The sequence below is a fragment of the Thunnus albacares genome, chromosome 6, assembly GCF_914725855.1.
Source record: "Thunnus albacares chromosome 6, fThuAlb1.1, whole genome shotgun sequence".
In the NCBI taxonomy this organism is placed as follows: Eukaryota; Metazoa; Chordata; class Actinopteri; order Scombriformes; family Scombridae; genus Thunnus; species Thunnus albacares.
In genome coordinates this window covers 4,268,157-4,283,158 of record NC_058111.1, presented here as the reverse complement: position 1 = coordinate 4,283,158, position 15,002 = coordinate 4,268,157, and the positions used below count along the sequence as shown (strand labels likewise).

General features: G+C 39.0%; 1 long non-coding RNA gene across 1 annotated transcript in view; it reads left to right on the top strand.

Annotated features, from left to right (window-relative positions):
* Positions 1-15,002, top strand: part of LOC122984075 — a 137,074-nt gene that overhangs the window by 67,678 nt on the left and 54,394 nt on the right. The gene's annotated exons all lie outside the window — the stretch shown is intronic.

Genomic DNA, 15,002 nt, shown 5'->3' with positions numbered 1-15,002 from the left:
ATCGAATGTGATAAATATCGATGCGGTTTGATTATATATGTGTGTATGGAATAATTATACAAGCAGAGTCAGCAAACAAGCAGACGGTTGTTAAATGTTTGAGTGACGCCTGGTGAAGTTTGACTTGTGGAAGTCAATGAAACCAGCAATGTCACTCAACTGATCAGCACCAACTGGAATATTGGTCATTGATTAGTTAATTATGCACATTTAGAAAAATGGGCCTGGATTTTTTAACCAGTTACATCATAGACAATGTACATGGATGTTTTCTTGTGTTCTTCATGTTATATACACCCATATATATACATATTTTACACCCATTTGTTCTCTTTTTTTTGGCGTTCAGGAGCGAGAACATGAATGTACAAACTGTAACCAAGTTTCCATCCAAATGTGATGCAAATTTAAACAGAATTTGAAAACTAAACAAAACCAAACAAAAGAAAATGCAAATTAACGCATGTTTCCATCTAATATTGTTATGTGAATATTAGCAGTTGGTTCATCAAGATAAACAGTTGGTGGTGTTAGTTCCTCAGTTGGTGCCATTAAAGGGAAACTTGGGTATTTTCCCATGTTTTTGTGACTAATGGTGACAACGGTCTTTAACATTGGTCCAGTATTGAGCGAGAGCGCCGCAGCCGACAGCCGCCAAACGGTCCGCAATGTAATCCTTTGGGGTGAAGGCACCTTGTCAATGTACATCTACTTCACTAGCAAGGACCACACCGTCAACAAGATAGATGATTTAATAAGGAAAACGATTGATATGCATAGTTCTTCTGGTTGCTGACTGCATTGCGGACCCCCTCAGGACCCTACGAAGGAGAGGAAAAACCATGAAGAAACAGGAAGAGAGAAATAGGGTGGAAGGAGGGACGTAGAATACGAGAGCGGAAGAAGAGGAGAGGCTTAGGTGGTATTTATAGGAATGCCGGAAGTGGTGTAGTTGAGGCGTGGTCCTGTACTTGTTTTTTCCACTGACAGGCTCAGATTATTATTATGAGCGTCTGACAACATGGAAAGGATCATACAGAGAAATATTTATTTTCTGTCCCTTATACTTGATCCGATCTGTTTGTTATTGTGTCAAACCAAGTCTCGCTCAAGGAGAAGTCTTGTTCTGAAATCTCGCGGGAGTTCAGTAATTGCTGAAATCACCAAATATTCAGCCATGACAGAGTTGGAGAGAGGAGTGCACAGCAGGCTTGATTGACATCTCCATCACTCTTCTGTAAGCTTTGTTGCACCTGTTAGCGCTCAACAATTTGGGACAGTTTGGTGACATCCACTGACCTTCAACTTGAGCAGAGGTGTAATTGAATAATTGAAGACGTCCTGTGTTTTGTGTGCACAGCCTGTAGAAAGGGTCTTATGGACTCACAGAGTTTGATTGGTGGCTCAAGGTTATCCCGCTTTAAAATTGAAGTATTAGAAGGCTTTCTGCTTGACATTTTGATGTCCTTTGTGGACACTTTCTGTAAATCCACAAATCTGCTGATTTTAGTCAAGGATATAACCCACAATGCATCATTCTGTCACATTAAAAAGTGGAACGCTGCATTGTAAAACAAAAAAAAATTTAGAAAACCCGGAAGAAATAGCATAAACAAGCACAGTCTGCACTTGCTGGTCATTTATTGGCATGATATTGACTTCCTAATATATTCATTTGGTCCCAAAAGAACTGTTGTAAACAAGGAACCAACAATAAACCTAAAATTAATCAAATATGTATGAAATATATATATATATATATATATATATATATATATATATATATATATATATATAGCCTTAGACCTTTCTGTACACAGATATGTCTCTGTCTGGTTCATTTTAAACAACATTTGGAGCCCTCGTGCACTTAGACACTAATGGTGACTGAAGTCTGTGAGGGTTCAGTGCGTAAGGTTTAACCCTCTCATGCATGAATTATGATAACCTCAGTCAGGATTTTTTTCCTAAGTGTTTTTATTCCCCTTTAGGCATGAAAAAAAAATATTTGAACTTCATTTTTTTAAACATGGGATGACACACTAGAGTCCACTGTAGTGGCTGATGTGCAACTATACCATCAAAACCCCATGCGTATCTAAGAAAACGGCTTTTTTATAGCTGTCCACTGTAGTGACCACTATGCATGAAAGGGTTAATATGAGGGTTAATAACTCTTAAAACCAGGAGTGTCTGGTTATAACAGGACATGATGACTTCCACCATGATGTCTGGTCACTATCTGACAGAATCTGTTACATTTGGTTACGTTCCTGATCACTGATCAGTTCCCACAATGCAGTTTGCTTCTTAAACTCCTCACTGAAGGAAACTGTAGCAGCAGCTAAGACGGGAGGAAGGAATGAATCAATAAACTTTGCCTGTGCAGGTGTTTCAGCCTGATCTGGTGAAATGAACTGATAAAACTAACAGACACACGTTATCCTGATCTTTGATTCTGTGTGTGTGTGTGTGTGTACTCTAAAAGCAAGACTACACACTGGGTTGTGTGTGTGTGTGTGTGTGCATAGACACAGTATGAGTGTGTTTTCCTGAATAGATGTGAAGGACGGGACAGACCTTCTGCTGACTCATGCACAGCTGATGGCACTATGCTTTATTCCTGCTGTGTGTGTGTGTGTGTGTGTGTGTGTGTGTGTGTTATAGCAGACTGAAAGCTTCTGAACTTTAGCAGAGCTTGTAAAAAATCTCACATACTGTACCTACTATGAATAAAAGTCCTGCTTTCACAACACTATAAATACCTCATAATGTGTTATTCTACAATCCTAAAAACTAATCACGTGACATCACAGATGGCAGACGTCCATGCAAACTGATGCGTGAAGAACATAGCAATTAGTTCCTCGCCGTATGCATTAAATACACTCGTTGTATCTGAAGCTCGACCGTTCTTGCTCTTGTTCTTGTCTTCTTCTTTACTCCGATACTCTACTCAGCCGTTTTCAGAAATACAACGTCCCGCTAAAGCCTCACAGTTGAGGCTTTCAGCTAACTTATCCAGAGTGACTCACAATGGCCGCAACAGTATAAGCCGCAATAAGCCGCACTTCCTGCATCGCCACCAGTATAAGTGTCCAAGAAGAAGAGCTCTAAGAGGATTGCAAGGGTCAGAGCTGCAGTGCACGGACAATAGATGGGATAAATATTCCTGTGTCCATAAAAAAAGAGATCTTGTACTGTATTACAGCAGCGTGCTGGAGCATGAAATAAGAGCTGAAATAAGAGATTCAGAGGGGGGGGGAAACTGAGAAATTCCTCTCCTGTTTGATTTTTAAAGCTGCTCAGGTGGTAAAAATCAGCGGTGAGAGCACTCGACTGTGTTTTATTTCAGCATGATTGATTTTTTTTTCTTATGAGAATAAAAAAAAACAATAATTTCAAGCACAATTTGCATTAGATCACCGTTTCAAGGTTATTGGTCTTGACTTTTAGTTGAAGTTATTCAATCTGTTTTTTTTTTAAGCTTGAGCTGAAAAGAAACAAGTGTGAAAAGTGGATCGTATGAGTGTCACACTAAAGGCTCTGCTCGTTCCAAGAATCAGATCAATCTCACTAAACAACATTGCGAATAGAAACTCCTATAAACTTATATTTAGAGTTTAAATGTTGGACTTATTTTAGGATGACAGAGCATGTAGAGTGTGTCAGTTACAGTTCAGCTGATCTGTGGTGAAAGATCTTCTTCACGGGGGGGGTAAAACAAGATCAATATGACATTTGGTGCACAAAATAACTCATTTTATTGCACTTTTACAACACTGTATACCACAGAAAACATATTTAATCAATCAATCAAACAACATTAGTATAAGGAATCAGTGAGGAACATATTTAAAGTAACATTGTTTGGATAGTAAAACTATATGCTCATATCATAAAGAAAATAATCCAACAAGTTTTCACATGAATGTGAGTTTAGTCATCAGAAATAATAATCAGCCTATAACACTCATTGATATAAATGGGTTACAGCCTCTAAAATGACCATAAAGTGGAATTAACACCTTTAGAAAACTATGTCAACAAAAGCTGAACATTATATCCTCGATAAGGGAACATTAAAACTATTATAAACTGGCCACTGAGTGAGTATATTTTATTAATTACAAGTTCATTCTTTTTTTTTTTTCAGATTCTCCCTCCAGATCTCTTCAGAATAAAAAGTATTAAGAGAGTTCATCTGATTTAAAGTCTTTTGATTTGAAATTATGGTTTGAATGAAAGTAAGTTCACTAAGAGTTCATTCAACTCACTAAATTAATTTGGTTGACTCATATTTTTAAGACGGCTGAGACATTTACATCTTAAAGTTGACTTACAAACTAAGCTTAAAAAGTTTAACCAGATTTTTTACAGTGTATAATATATTTTATGACTCTGACGGAGCTTTTAAACATCAGAAACAACGACTCAGAACCTCAGAACCCAAAAGCAAGACCTCAGAGACAGGAGCAGAGTCCAATATTCTTTAATCAGTCCCAAAACACAAGCAGGGGTCACAAACCATCCAGACAACTCCAAGGAACTACGCAAATCTCAAGACCAGGAAACAGGCAGGACATCAGGTAACAGACAAGCAGACAGATAGATAAAGAAATGCTGGACAGCTAGGCAAACATACTAGACCATCTGGCAAGGAGCATGTGAATATGGACCAGTACATATAAGGAGTGACTGATGAGCCAAATGGGATCCAGGTGAGGAGACGGGTGGGGAAACTCAGGTGAGGGGAATGAGGTGATTGCAGGGCAGATGAGTGTGGCAGGATCTGCAATGACAGGAGAGTTAGAGATCAGGCAGGTGAACAACATGATAAATAGTCACTAAGACGGTGAACCTGTGACAGAAAGCCTGCGTTAGAAGACATTGCTCAGGCATATTGACCCATACTACAGACTAGAAGACGAGCTTTAGATGAGTTGATCAGCTTCATGAAAAGGTTGGAAAGCTCTTTTTAATAACACGCAGTGACTGACTCCATGTGTTTGGTCCCAGAGAGGTTGATCCTTTGGACTCGTGTCCCTCAGTGTCTTCAGTCAGTCCCACCAGGACGTCCCCTCCTGCTTCATACTGTGTTTAATATGCAGGAACAGAGAGATAAACAGTCTGTGTGGGCTGATGATGATCATGATTAGACATCATGATGATGGGAGAGCTTCTACTCCCCTCAGACCTCTTTTCCACTTCTCTCTCTCTCTCTCTCTGTGTCTTTTGTGGTCTCTCTACCTTGTGCAAACACACGTACACACTGCCTTCCATATAGAAATATGCAGTCACACACACACACACACACACACACACACACACACACACACACACTTGCCTTGGAAATCTAATTGTGTGCCATTTCTTCTGAGAATAGACCAGGTGAGAGCAGCACCTGTAGAGAGCCATTTCACTCTGTGTGTGTGTGTGTGTGTGTGTGTGTGTGTGTGTGTGCGTGTGTGTCCGTTCCTTCTCTGTAATCTCCATCTGATTAGTGCAGAACAGAGGAGATGAAGGAGAAAGGGAGTCCATTCTCAGCCAATCATGGAGTGAGTGTGTGTGAAGAAAGGTGATAACGTTCCTCCCAGAGAACAAATCCTGTTCAATTTTCTACATCATCAAACAATAAACTTTGAAGTACTTATAGAGTATCTTACTTCATACTTAACTACATTTGGTATATATTCTACTCCATTATACTGACTTACTACCACTGATTAACATCTTACAATATACAACAAGCTTATAACATATGATGGATTGTCATAGATTCAACCACCCAACAGTATGTGAGGTTGTTAAAATGAGCTTTACTTCCATAAGTTATTACTTTAAAAATGTGACTCACATGCTAATGCATCTGTAATAATAATCTAGTAGTGCAATAATAACATAACACTGTAAAAGGAGGCCATTCTGCATAATAATTTATACTTTAAGTACATTTTTCTGGTAATACTTACATACTTTAGCGTTTTTATGAATGCAATACTTCTATTTGTACTGGAGTAATGTATGTTGTTAATACTTTAACTTAAAGTTAAATTCTTCTTTCATCTTTGTTAACCAGCTGTTTTGTTCTCTTTCTATATAAAACTAAAGTGTTGTTGTACCTTCCTGCTACACATTAAGCTTTGAGTAGTGACTTGGAAAGCAGATTAAAGCAGTCATTATGGTGTTTATATTTTATCTTTTTATGTTAAGCAGAGAACTTTGGTTTCTTTATCTCATTCACACATTGAGTATTTGTTGTCGTTTGTTTTTTTTCTCTTCTCTTTAGGATGTTTTATCCCAACGTAAAGGTGCAAATAAACAAAATCAGAAGAATGAGGGTTGTATATCTGAGAGTTTTGTCCTCATTACCTCCCTCCTCAGAAACCACATCAGTGGAGCAGAAAACTCTTCTAGTCATTGAGCAAACATGATGTGGAAACCTTGGAAAGTTGGAGAAGGATAGAAACGTCCCACAGGATGTTACAAGGAGAGGAGCCTGGCATCTTTACCTGCCAAGTTTGGTTTCAGTCCTTGTTTAGTTTACTGTGAACATCAACAGAAGGTGTCAAGACCTTCAGTGTGTGAGACGTTGGTTGCAAAGCTACTAGTACAAATTATTAAAAAGTACCAGGAACTTTCTCTGAAATATTTCCATCACAATATAGTTTATAATGTTTATTGTCCCAGAGAAAGAGAGAAAGAGAGAATTGAAAGGTTTTGTTGATTTCTTTTTAATTTGAAACAGTTTGGTGTCTGTTGTTGTTGTTTATGCTATCAGGTGACCATATTAAAGCCACTATGTGTGACATTTTTCTTTTTAATTTATTCTGATGGCACGTGTTTTTGTTTATAGAAAAAAAAAAAAATGGAACTACCCCTGGATGAAGCCAAAGTCAAACATTTTCAAATCGTGACATTAAGCGCAAACCTACTGTTTATTTGTTCTGGTCTGAATCAGTTGATGACTTGGTAAACTTTGGTGTATTTTACCTTTAATTTGGTTTCTTTTCACACTTGGAAAAATACAAGTGAACTAAAACACATTAATACAAGTTAGATGAGAATGTTCACTCTGCTCATTGGTCAGATGTGTCTGGGGGCGGGAGCAAACACCTAAACACAGGAAGAAGGTCTTATCTGCCCAAATATCAAAAATGCAATGTATGTCATTGCGCTAGTCCAGGTTGGACCTTAATTCATTGTCCTGCTAGCTGCTAGCAACTGTTGATTTCACTCATCTGCATCCCAGCATGCAAAATGGGACCCGTTTAGCTCAGACTGGCGGAGTAGTTGGGTTGGATTGATGTTGAATCACTTTCCCACCGCAAACCAACTGCTCCAGAATTTGTCTGGGACCGAACCAAGACCACTTCCTCTTAAGGGTCGTGGTATAAGTTGTTTTGGTCTGCACCTGAGTACTACTTCTGTTTTAAGAAACAATTCAACTAAAAAGTGCAGGTCTGAAAACACCTTTAGCATGAGCTGGTTCTGTAGCATCAGTGCCATGTAGTCTGTTAATCACAAATATAATGAAGTGTTGTTGCATTAATACATTTTACATGTAATAGCTGACTTTAAGAAACCATCAACAATGTTTCAATGAACCAAATGTCACCAAAGCTTTTAGTCACATGTTGTCCTTGTGAGAAACATTAACATTCTCACTGATTCCTCTGCAGATAACGGAAGAATTCTTGCCTGAACCTTTGATTTTTTTAAGAGCACATACAGGCAGTTTTCTTGTATGGTGGCAGCTTTATCCCAGGGGGAACCTGCCACAGCCCGTAGAAAAGTTCAAATCTGCTTCAAAACAAGGTGAGAGCTGAAATTATAGACCTCCGCATACACCCGACAAAACAGCAACAGTGGTCCTCCAGGCTTTTATTGTCTGACTCTGGAGAATGCAGCGTTATGAAACAGTCCGATACTGTGCTTATCGTCAGATTTACCATCCAAATTGATAATTCAAGCAGAGAGCTCTTGACATAAAGTCCCTGGTGGATGGCTGGAGATACGAACACACACCTGATATATTGTTCTTGCACCAGGAGACGTGGTGGTATTCCTCCGGGCTGCGCTCACTCTCCGAGGAGCAAATCACAGTCCACAAAATACTAAAACTGTCTCTTTACTGTGATTCAGATCTCTTCACCGGCGTACCATCACAGTCATTTATCATGTGGGCGATGGATATCTCATCTTAATCTGCAGATGTACCTAAATAGAACAAGAAATGAGCGACCTTTGACCTCCTCTCTGGCTCTATTTCTCTCTGTCTGACTTTTAACTCCTGAGGCTCTACATCTAGTTCTTCTGCTTCCTGCTGCTCTCTGGAAGATTTTATTGAACGTTGATGAACACAAGTTCCAAAATTAACACTTATTGAATGTTGATAAAAGTTCTAATTGCTGGAAAAATCAACTTAACACACAGCTCACTCACCTGCTCATATCTTTTTTTTTTTTTTTCAATTTTACATTACTTTTTTCTACTGCATATCTTTAATTGATTAATCATAAACACAGAAATGTGGAGAATGCTTTCTTCCCATGTCCTTAAAAATTTTACCTGTTTTCCTGTCTCTTAATTGAAGTTTTCATTCTATAAACAAAATCATGTTAGCTGTATTAACTCAAGACAGTAAGTAGATAAAGATTTATTGTTATAGCACTTTCATATAGCACTTTTCAAAAAGGTACAAAGCATCAAAGAGGATTAAAACAAACAGGAAATAGGATAAAACAAAATAAACAAAATGCAAAAACATCAGTTAAGAAAAGCGAAGAGGGACTATAATCAGGTCTTGAGAAGTCTTAGTGTAGAAGTAGTAAAATATTCCAAAGTAAAGTTTAGGGGCAAAGATTGGAAAAGGGCATTCTGCCTTCATTTTAATCCGGGACCCTGGAAAACATCCAAAAGGTACGGATATTCATAGGTTTCAACGACAAAATACGCTGTCAGTCCATGCACTGATCTGGCGCTCCTATCATCAGGTTGACTAAACCACTTGGTTAGGTTTCAGGAAACATCATGGATCACTTTGTTCAGGTTAGGTGAACTTTGTGGTCATGGTTACCATAATAACCACGTGGTTAAGGTCAGGGGACGATCATGGTCGTGGTATAAAAAAGTGTTGACAAGCTGTTGGAAACAGGAAATGAACAGCAATCTCCTGTGTCAAAGTCCAATGTTTTTCTTGACCCATCCATCCACCCCAACCTCCTCTATAGATGGACTTTATCGCTCGGACTTTGTCGCTCTATATCTATGTTATCTACGTCTGCTAGAGGGCTTCTGTCACTTCTAAATATATAGCCTATATGTTGTTTCGGACACCTGCATTAAAGACTGATCCTGTTGTTTTTCTCGGTGAGGGACGGTCTTGTAGGTAAGATAGGTCGACAGATTTATTTGACAACAATACAAGACTGCAGTCACGCAGTCCTGACATGCAATGAAATTATAGAAGATAAAAGCACAATAAAGCTAAAAGCTTATTTCCACTGTGGTCCTGTAAGGGGAAAATGGGCAAGATGGAAGATGTTCAAGTTTCTATGTGGACACAGCAATTCAGAGATGCACTCAGGGGCCTCGCTGTAAAAACTAAAAGGTTTATTTCTACATTCCACCGGCAGCCAAAGGAGAGACGCCAACACTGGAGTAGTAATGTGAAGTTTACAGAGACACAGCAACACTGAAAATTAGAGGAAAATCACTCAGAAGTTACACGCTGTACTTTTGTACACTTTTGCAAATCATTTCATATTTATTTTTGTTTGTTTTGTTGGGGATGAAGAGCTGTTTGTTCGGAACATGATGAGTTTTTTTCTATTATTCTCTGCAGGTTTCATAACTCATTCCTTATAAAACCTTCTGCCCTCTCTCTCTCTCTCTCTCTCTCTCTCTCTCTGCCTGACTTCCCTCTCTGTCTTTTTTTTTCTCTCTCTCTCATCTTATCGCCACCTTTTTTTTCTCACACTCGCTCTCGCTGTCATCTTCTGTCACCTTCCCCTTTTTTTCTCCTCATCTTGTCTTTTCTTTCAGTCAGAGTGTTGCTGTTGCTTCCTGCTTTTCCGTGATTTCTGTCACGCACACAGGATACCTCTATCCCCACTTTACTGTCCCCATGCTCCCATAACTGACATGACCAGGTAGGTACAGACAGGGAAAAGCACAGTTTTAACATAGAAACAATAAAACATTATGTTTATATATATATATATATAATTGGAAAACAACAACAATATTTTGTGATACAAATATAAATTAATTGAGCTTGCAGGAGAAAAAAAGGGTAGCAAGAACAGGAAGCTGAACATAACTGCAACAATATGAACATAATAATAATACATTTTTTTAAAAAGGAGAAAATGTTTGTGTGTGTGGTAATATCATGTGCTTTGTAACGGTTTGTCGGGGAGGTGTATGTGTGAAGGACTCACTCTGCTGCTAGACTTTTTTGGAGAGCCATGATTTTTTTGTGTCTGTCTGGATGGTTGTGGCTCTGGTCGCCGAGTCTGTACTTTGTCGAGGTAGTTCTTTGTTTAGCGTCAGTCACTGTTGTCTGCCAAACTCGACTGACTTTTTCAGGACCAGACAGCACTGCATTTGGCTTTGTGCTTTTGTTTGTGTGTTCCGGTCAGTGACGTACAGACGGGTGACGAACTGAAGGCAAAACCAACATAAAGTGTCTTAGTAAGGTGTTGCCAGAACAGCTTCATCTTGGCCTTGATTCTACAGTCTCTGAACTCTGCTGGAGGGATGAACATCATTCTTCCAAAAGATATTCCCTTATTCAGTGTGTTGATGATGGTGGTGGAGAGTGCTGTCTAACACATTGGTCTAAAATCTCCCATAGGTGTTCAATTAGGTCGAGATGTGGTGACTGTGAAGGTCATAACATATGATTCACATCATTTTCATGCTCATCGAACCATCCAGTGACCCCTCGTGCCCTGTGGATGAGAGCATAGTCATCCTGAAGGAGACCACTCCCATCAGGATAGAGATGTTTCATCATAGGATAAAGCTGATCACTCAGAACAACTTTGTATTGATTAGCAGTGACCCTTCCCTCTAGAGGGGACAAGTAGACCCAAACGTTGCCAGCGAAATCCCCCCCCAAAGCATAACAGAGCCACCGGATCCCCTCACTGTAGGGGTCAAGCATTCAGACCTGGACCTGTTTTTACTTTAATTTGTCACCAGTTTGTAGTTTTGTTTCTGGTGTGTTATAATTTTGCTGACTCTAATTGTTTTGACTTGTTTTGAAATTGACTCTAATTAACTCTCTCTGTCACACTCCCGTTACTTTATCAAGCTTCTCTTTTATTCTCACTCTCTCTTTTTCTGAATCTCTCTGGGCTTCTCTGTCTTTCAAATTATTCATTGATTGCTGTCTGTTTTTCTATTTCCTTCTTCTTTGCATCACTCTCTCTCTCTCTCTCTCTCTCTCTCTCTCTCTCTCCTCTCTTTCTCTCTCTAGTCGATGATAATATTAATATCAGTAGAGAGCGCCCCGATCAAAGAGTCTATGGTCTATGATGAATAATAATTATGAGACAATTACTGCTTGGAGAGATAGGACAGCTCCACACACACAAATATATACACACACACACACACACACACACAGCCAGCCTCCTATTTCCACTATTGTTAAGTTTTAGCAGAGCTAGCTTTTGTCTTAAAACATGGTACAAACTCATTATTGTGCAGAATACCTATCGACACTCGACACAGAATGAACACACAGACAAAGATAGTCAGACAACAAAAAAAAAAATTCCCTGTGCAGGTTTGAGAGAAAGTAGTTCCCTTACCTGCCAAAAAGCCTGGAGAAGCTGCTGCATGCTGCCCTTTAACAGATATGGGGCAGTTAACCAGACATACAATTGCCAAACCAGCTAGTTTGTCTTTTCTGGCACGCCAAGCCATAATGTGCAGAAAACACCCAGCGGTACTTGATGTCGTCGTGTTTTCTCCCCAAGCGTCCACGAGGCGAAAAAATGAAAGAATCTCATACTCACAAAACAGGTGAGATTTATGCTTTATCAGATGTAGTCAATATGATAATATATATCATGTGACGATAGAAAAATGTCATTTCATTTTATGGTCTATCATTCATTTGGAAAGTCACACTTTTCATGGCAATATTTTTCATCATTTGGAGTCTGTCCATCTTTTGCTTGGATTACATTAATAAATTACTCTTCTACGCAAAAGATGGACAAAGACAATTTACAGAAAATGTGCTATATTATGATATGTATCGTTATTAGGATATGAGATTTTGGTCATAACACACAGCCCCAATCAGATGTATTTTCAAATAATATTTTCAGTTTTACAAGAGTAAAGATTTTAAGGATGAAGACTAACTGGTTGGTTTAACACATGTAGGGGAGACCAAGGACAGTTGTAACACTGTTTGCAATTTTCCCGATAAATCCTCTTTGATGATATTTAGCATGCTGTAAGCTAACACGTGTGTTTCCACTGACTATAAGCATGGAACTGGTTATTATTAACTTAGCATGTAATTTTATGACATTTTACATTTAATTTGCCATCCATCCATCCAATTTATGTAGGTCTTATATAAATGAAACTTGTACAAACAAGGCGTTACAACCGTCCCAGTATCACCAGCCATGCTTTCACTTCATGTGAATTAGCTTGACTGCTAGTTTGACACATGTTAGCCATTTCTGTTTTTAGCTTACAAAACAGTGATTCCAATAACACTTGTTTGGATTCCAAGACTTTTGATCTCAGGACAGTATCCAAAAAATACATCTGATAGAAAAGTTACATTTTTACCTAAAAAAAACAAAACCCACTTTTGCTGGTAACTGTCACTGGGAGTTTTGAATATGGCTCCTTTTTTGTAAGCAAGAAGACAATCTAACTGAGCGTGTGTATAGTGAGTGTAATCACTGTAGCTTGTTTCTGATTGGAGGAATTCAAGGTGTTACAACCGTCCCTGGTCTCCCCTACATCTGGTTAACTGTCCCATCTCTGTTAACAGAGCACCACAGAACAGCTTCCCTGGAGCTTTTTGGTAGGTTAGCTGAGGTCCATACAATATATGAGACAGTCAAGAAGGGAGCTAGAGGGAAGGATGCCCTTTTGTTCTTTTTTTCCACAAACTGGTCCCTGATCTATTTTGAAAAGTTCTATTATCTTGCAGAAGTGGGTCAAAGTCAAAAAAAAAGTCTTGGCTATGAAACTTGTCTGAAACTTTGTGCTTCAAGTCTTAAACAAGTCATGATTTACCCTTCAACAAATACCATTTCAACTTTTTGGAAGTGTAACTGTGAATGTTTTGCATGTTCAGCATTTTTTGTTGTCTTTATCTGAGTGTGATAATCTGAGGTGTCATCTGTTGTCTGTCTGATGGTCTGAGTTGCGGCTGTTGTATTGATTTGAAGTCTATTCTGTTGTCAGGTGAAGGAAGAGTTCTTTTTTATTTGTTCACTTCTTCATAACATCATTTTATATATATTTGGAGGATCAAAAGTCTCCAGTCTGACTCAAGTCCTATGAGTCCACACCTCTGTTATTATGATAACACATCATATTCAATGATGTCAGTCAATAAAGTCATTGTACTGCTGGAAGGATGATTGTGCTGATTTCACGTCTCTTCTCGCCACGTTTATGTAATGTGATTTAAAAAAAAAAAAGCATTACAGCAAAAGTAGAGAAAGTGGACCATGGGATGCCGTGTGTGTGTATGTGTGTGTGTGTGTGTGTGTGAGCTTTATGGTTTACAGGGTTTATTTTTGCCTTTTTCATCCATATTGATGTTTATCTCAATCTTCTCTATACAAACACCCTCGACACACACGGACACACATTTCGTTGATCTGATGTGAAAGTCGCCCTGAGATTGACTCACTGAATACTCTCCTCTCTGATCATAACAATTTTATGTCTCCATCTTCAGTTACTTGAGTGTGCGTGTGTGTGTGTGTGTGTGTGTGTGTGTGCGTATCAGCTGGTGAGTCAGTGTGTTCTCCTTGCTGGAGGATCATCCAGGAATAAACACACTCTGGTCTTTCCATGATACTTTCTCTCGGTTTTCTCTTTCTCTATCAGCGGTCTCCACCTCTTCACTCTTCACCTCACAGAAAATTATTTTTTTTTTAACCAGATTCCTTATAATCTCGGCCGTATATGCTTTGCTTTTCACGCAGAAACAGATGAATATGCATCAGGATACTACCAGAGGAAGCACTCCAAATGCATTAAGGTTCTCCTCTGGTGGTCTGAGCGTAGCGGCAGCTCCTACTGGTGAATATTTGCAACTGTATAAATATGAAGCAGGATAATGTTTAAAAAGGGAGAAAAAAAAAACATAAAAAAACAGCATTTTTACCCCTTGAACCTTCCTCTCAGATGTTCAAATTAAACACAGCCGTACTATATGCGAGTGAACAGTGTAAAGTGCAGAGGTCGGAGTCGTAGCTGCTGCACATGATTCATGCGTCTCTTGCTGCCATGCAGATGAGTCACCATTTAAACCACAAAAGGTCAGATTTAATCACTGTTGCTTCTGTAGCTCCGTTGCCCCGAAGATAGACAGAAAATAAAGATGACTCCAGTTGTTGATCTCAGTCTGATGCAGTTAGTTAAGACAATATCAATGATCTTTTTTCCTTTTCTTATCCTTTTATCTCTTTCCCGCTCTAATCATCCTCTCTCGCGACCAATCGGTTGTGTTGCTAGTTGGAAATCATCACATCCTGATTAGATGTTCTGTTCTCTTTCTCTCTCTCTCTCTGTCACTTAATGTGGAATGAACACATTGAGTTCTTTGCTTAGGTTACTTACTTGCTCCTCATGTGTGTAAGTGGATTTGCTCAGTCCTGAAGGACGCAGGATTGAACGGACTGAGGTGGAGAGAGAGAGACAGTCGGGGAGTTCAGAGGGGGGTCGGTGCACCGAAGGAATGGATGAAGTTCTCTTTTTCTCTCCTCTGTTATACAGAG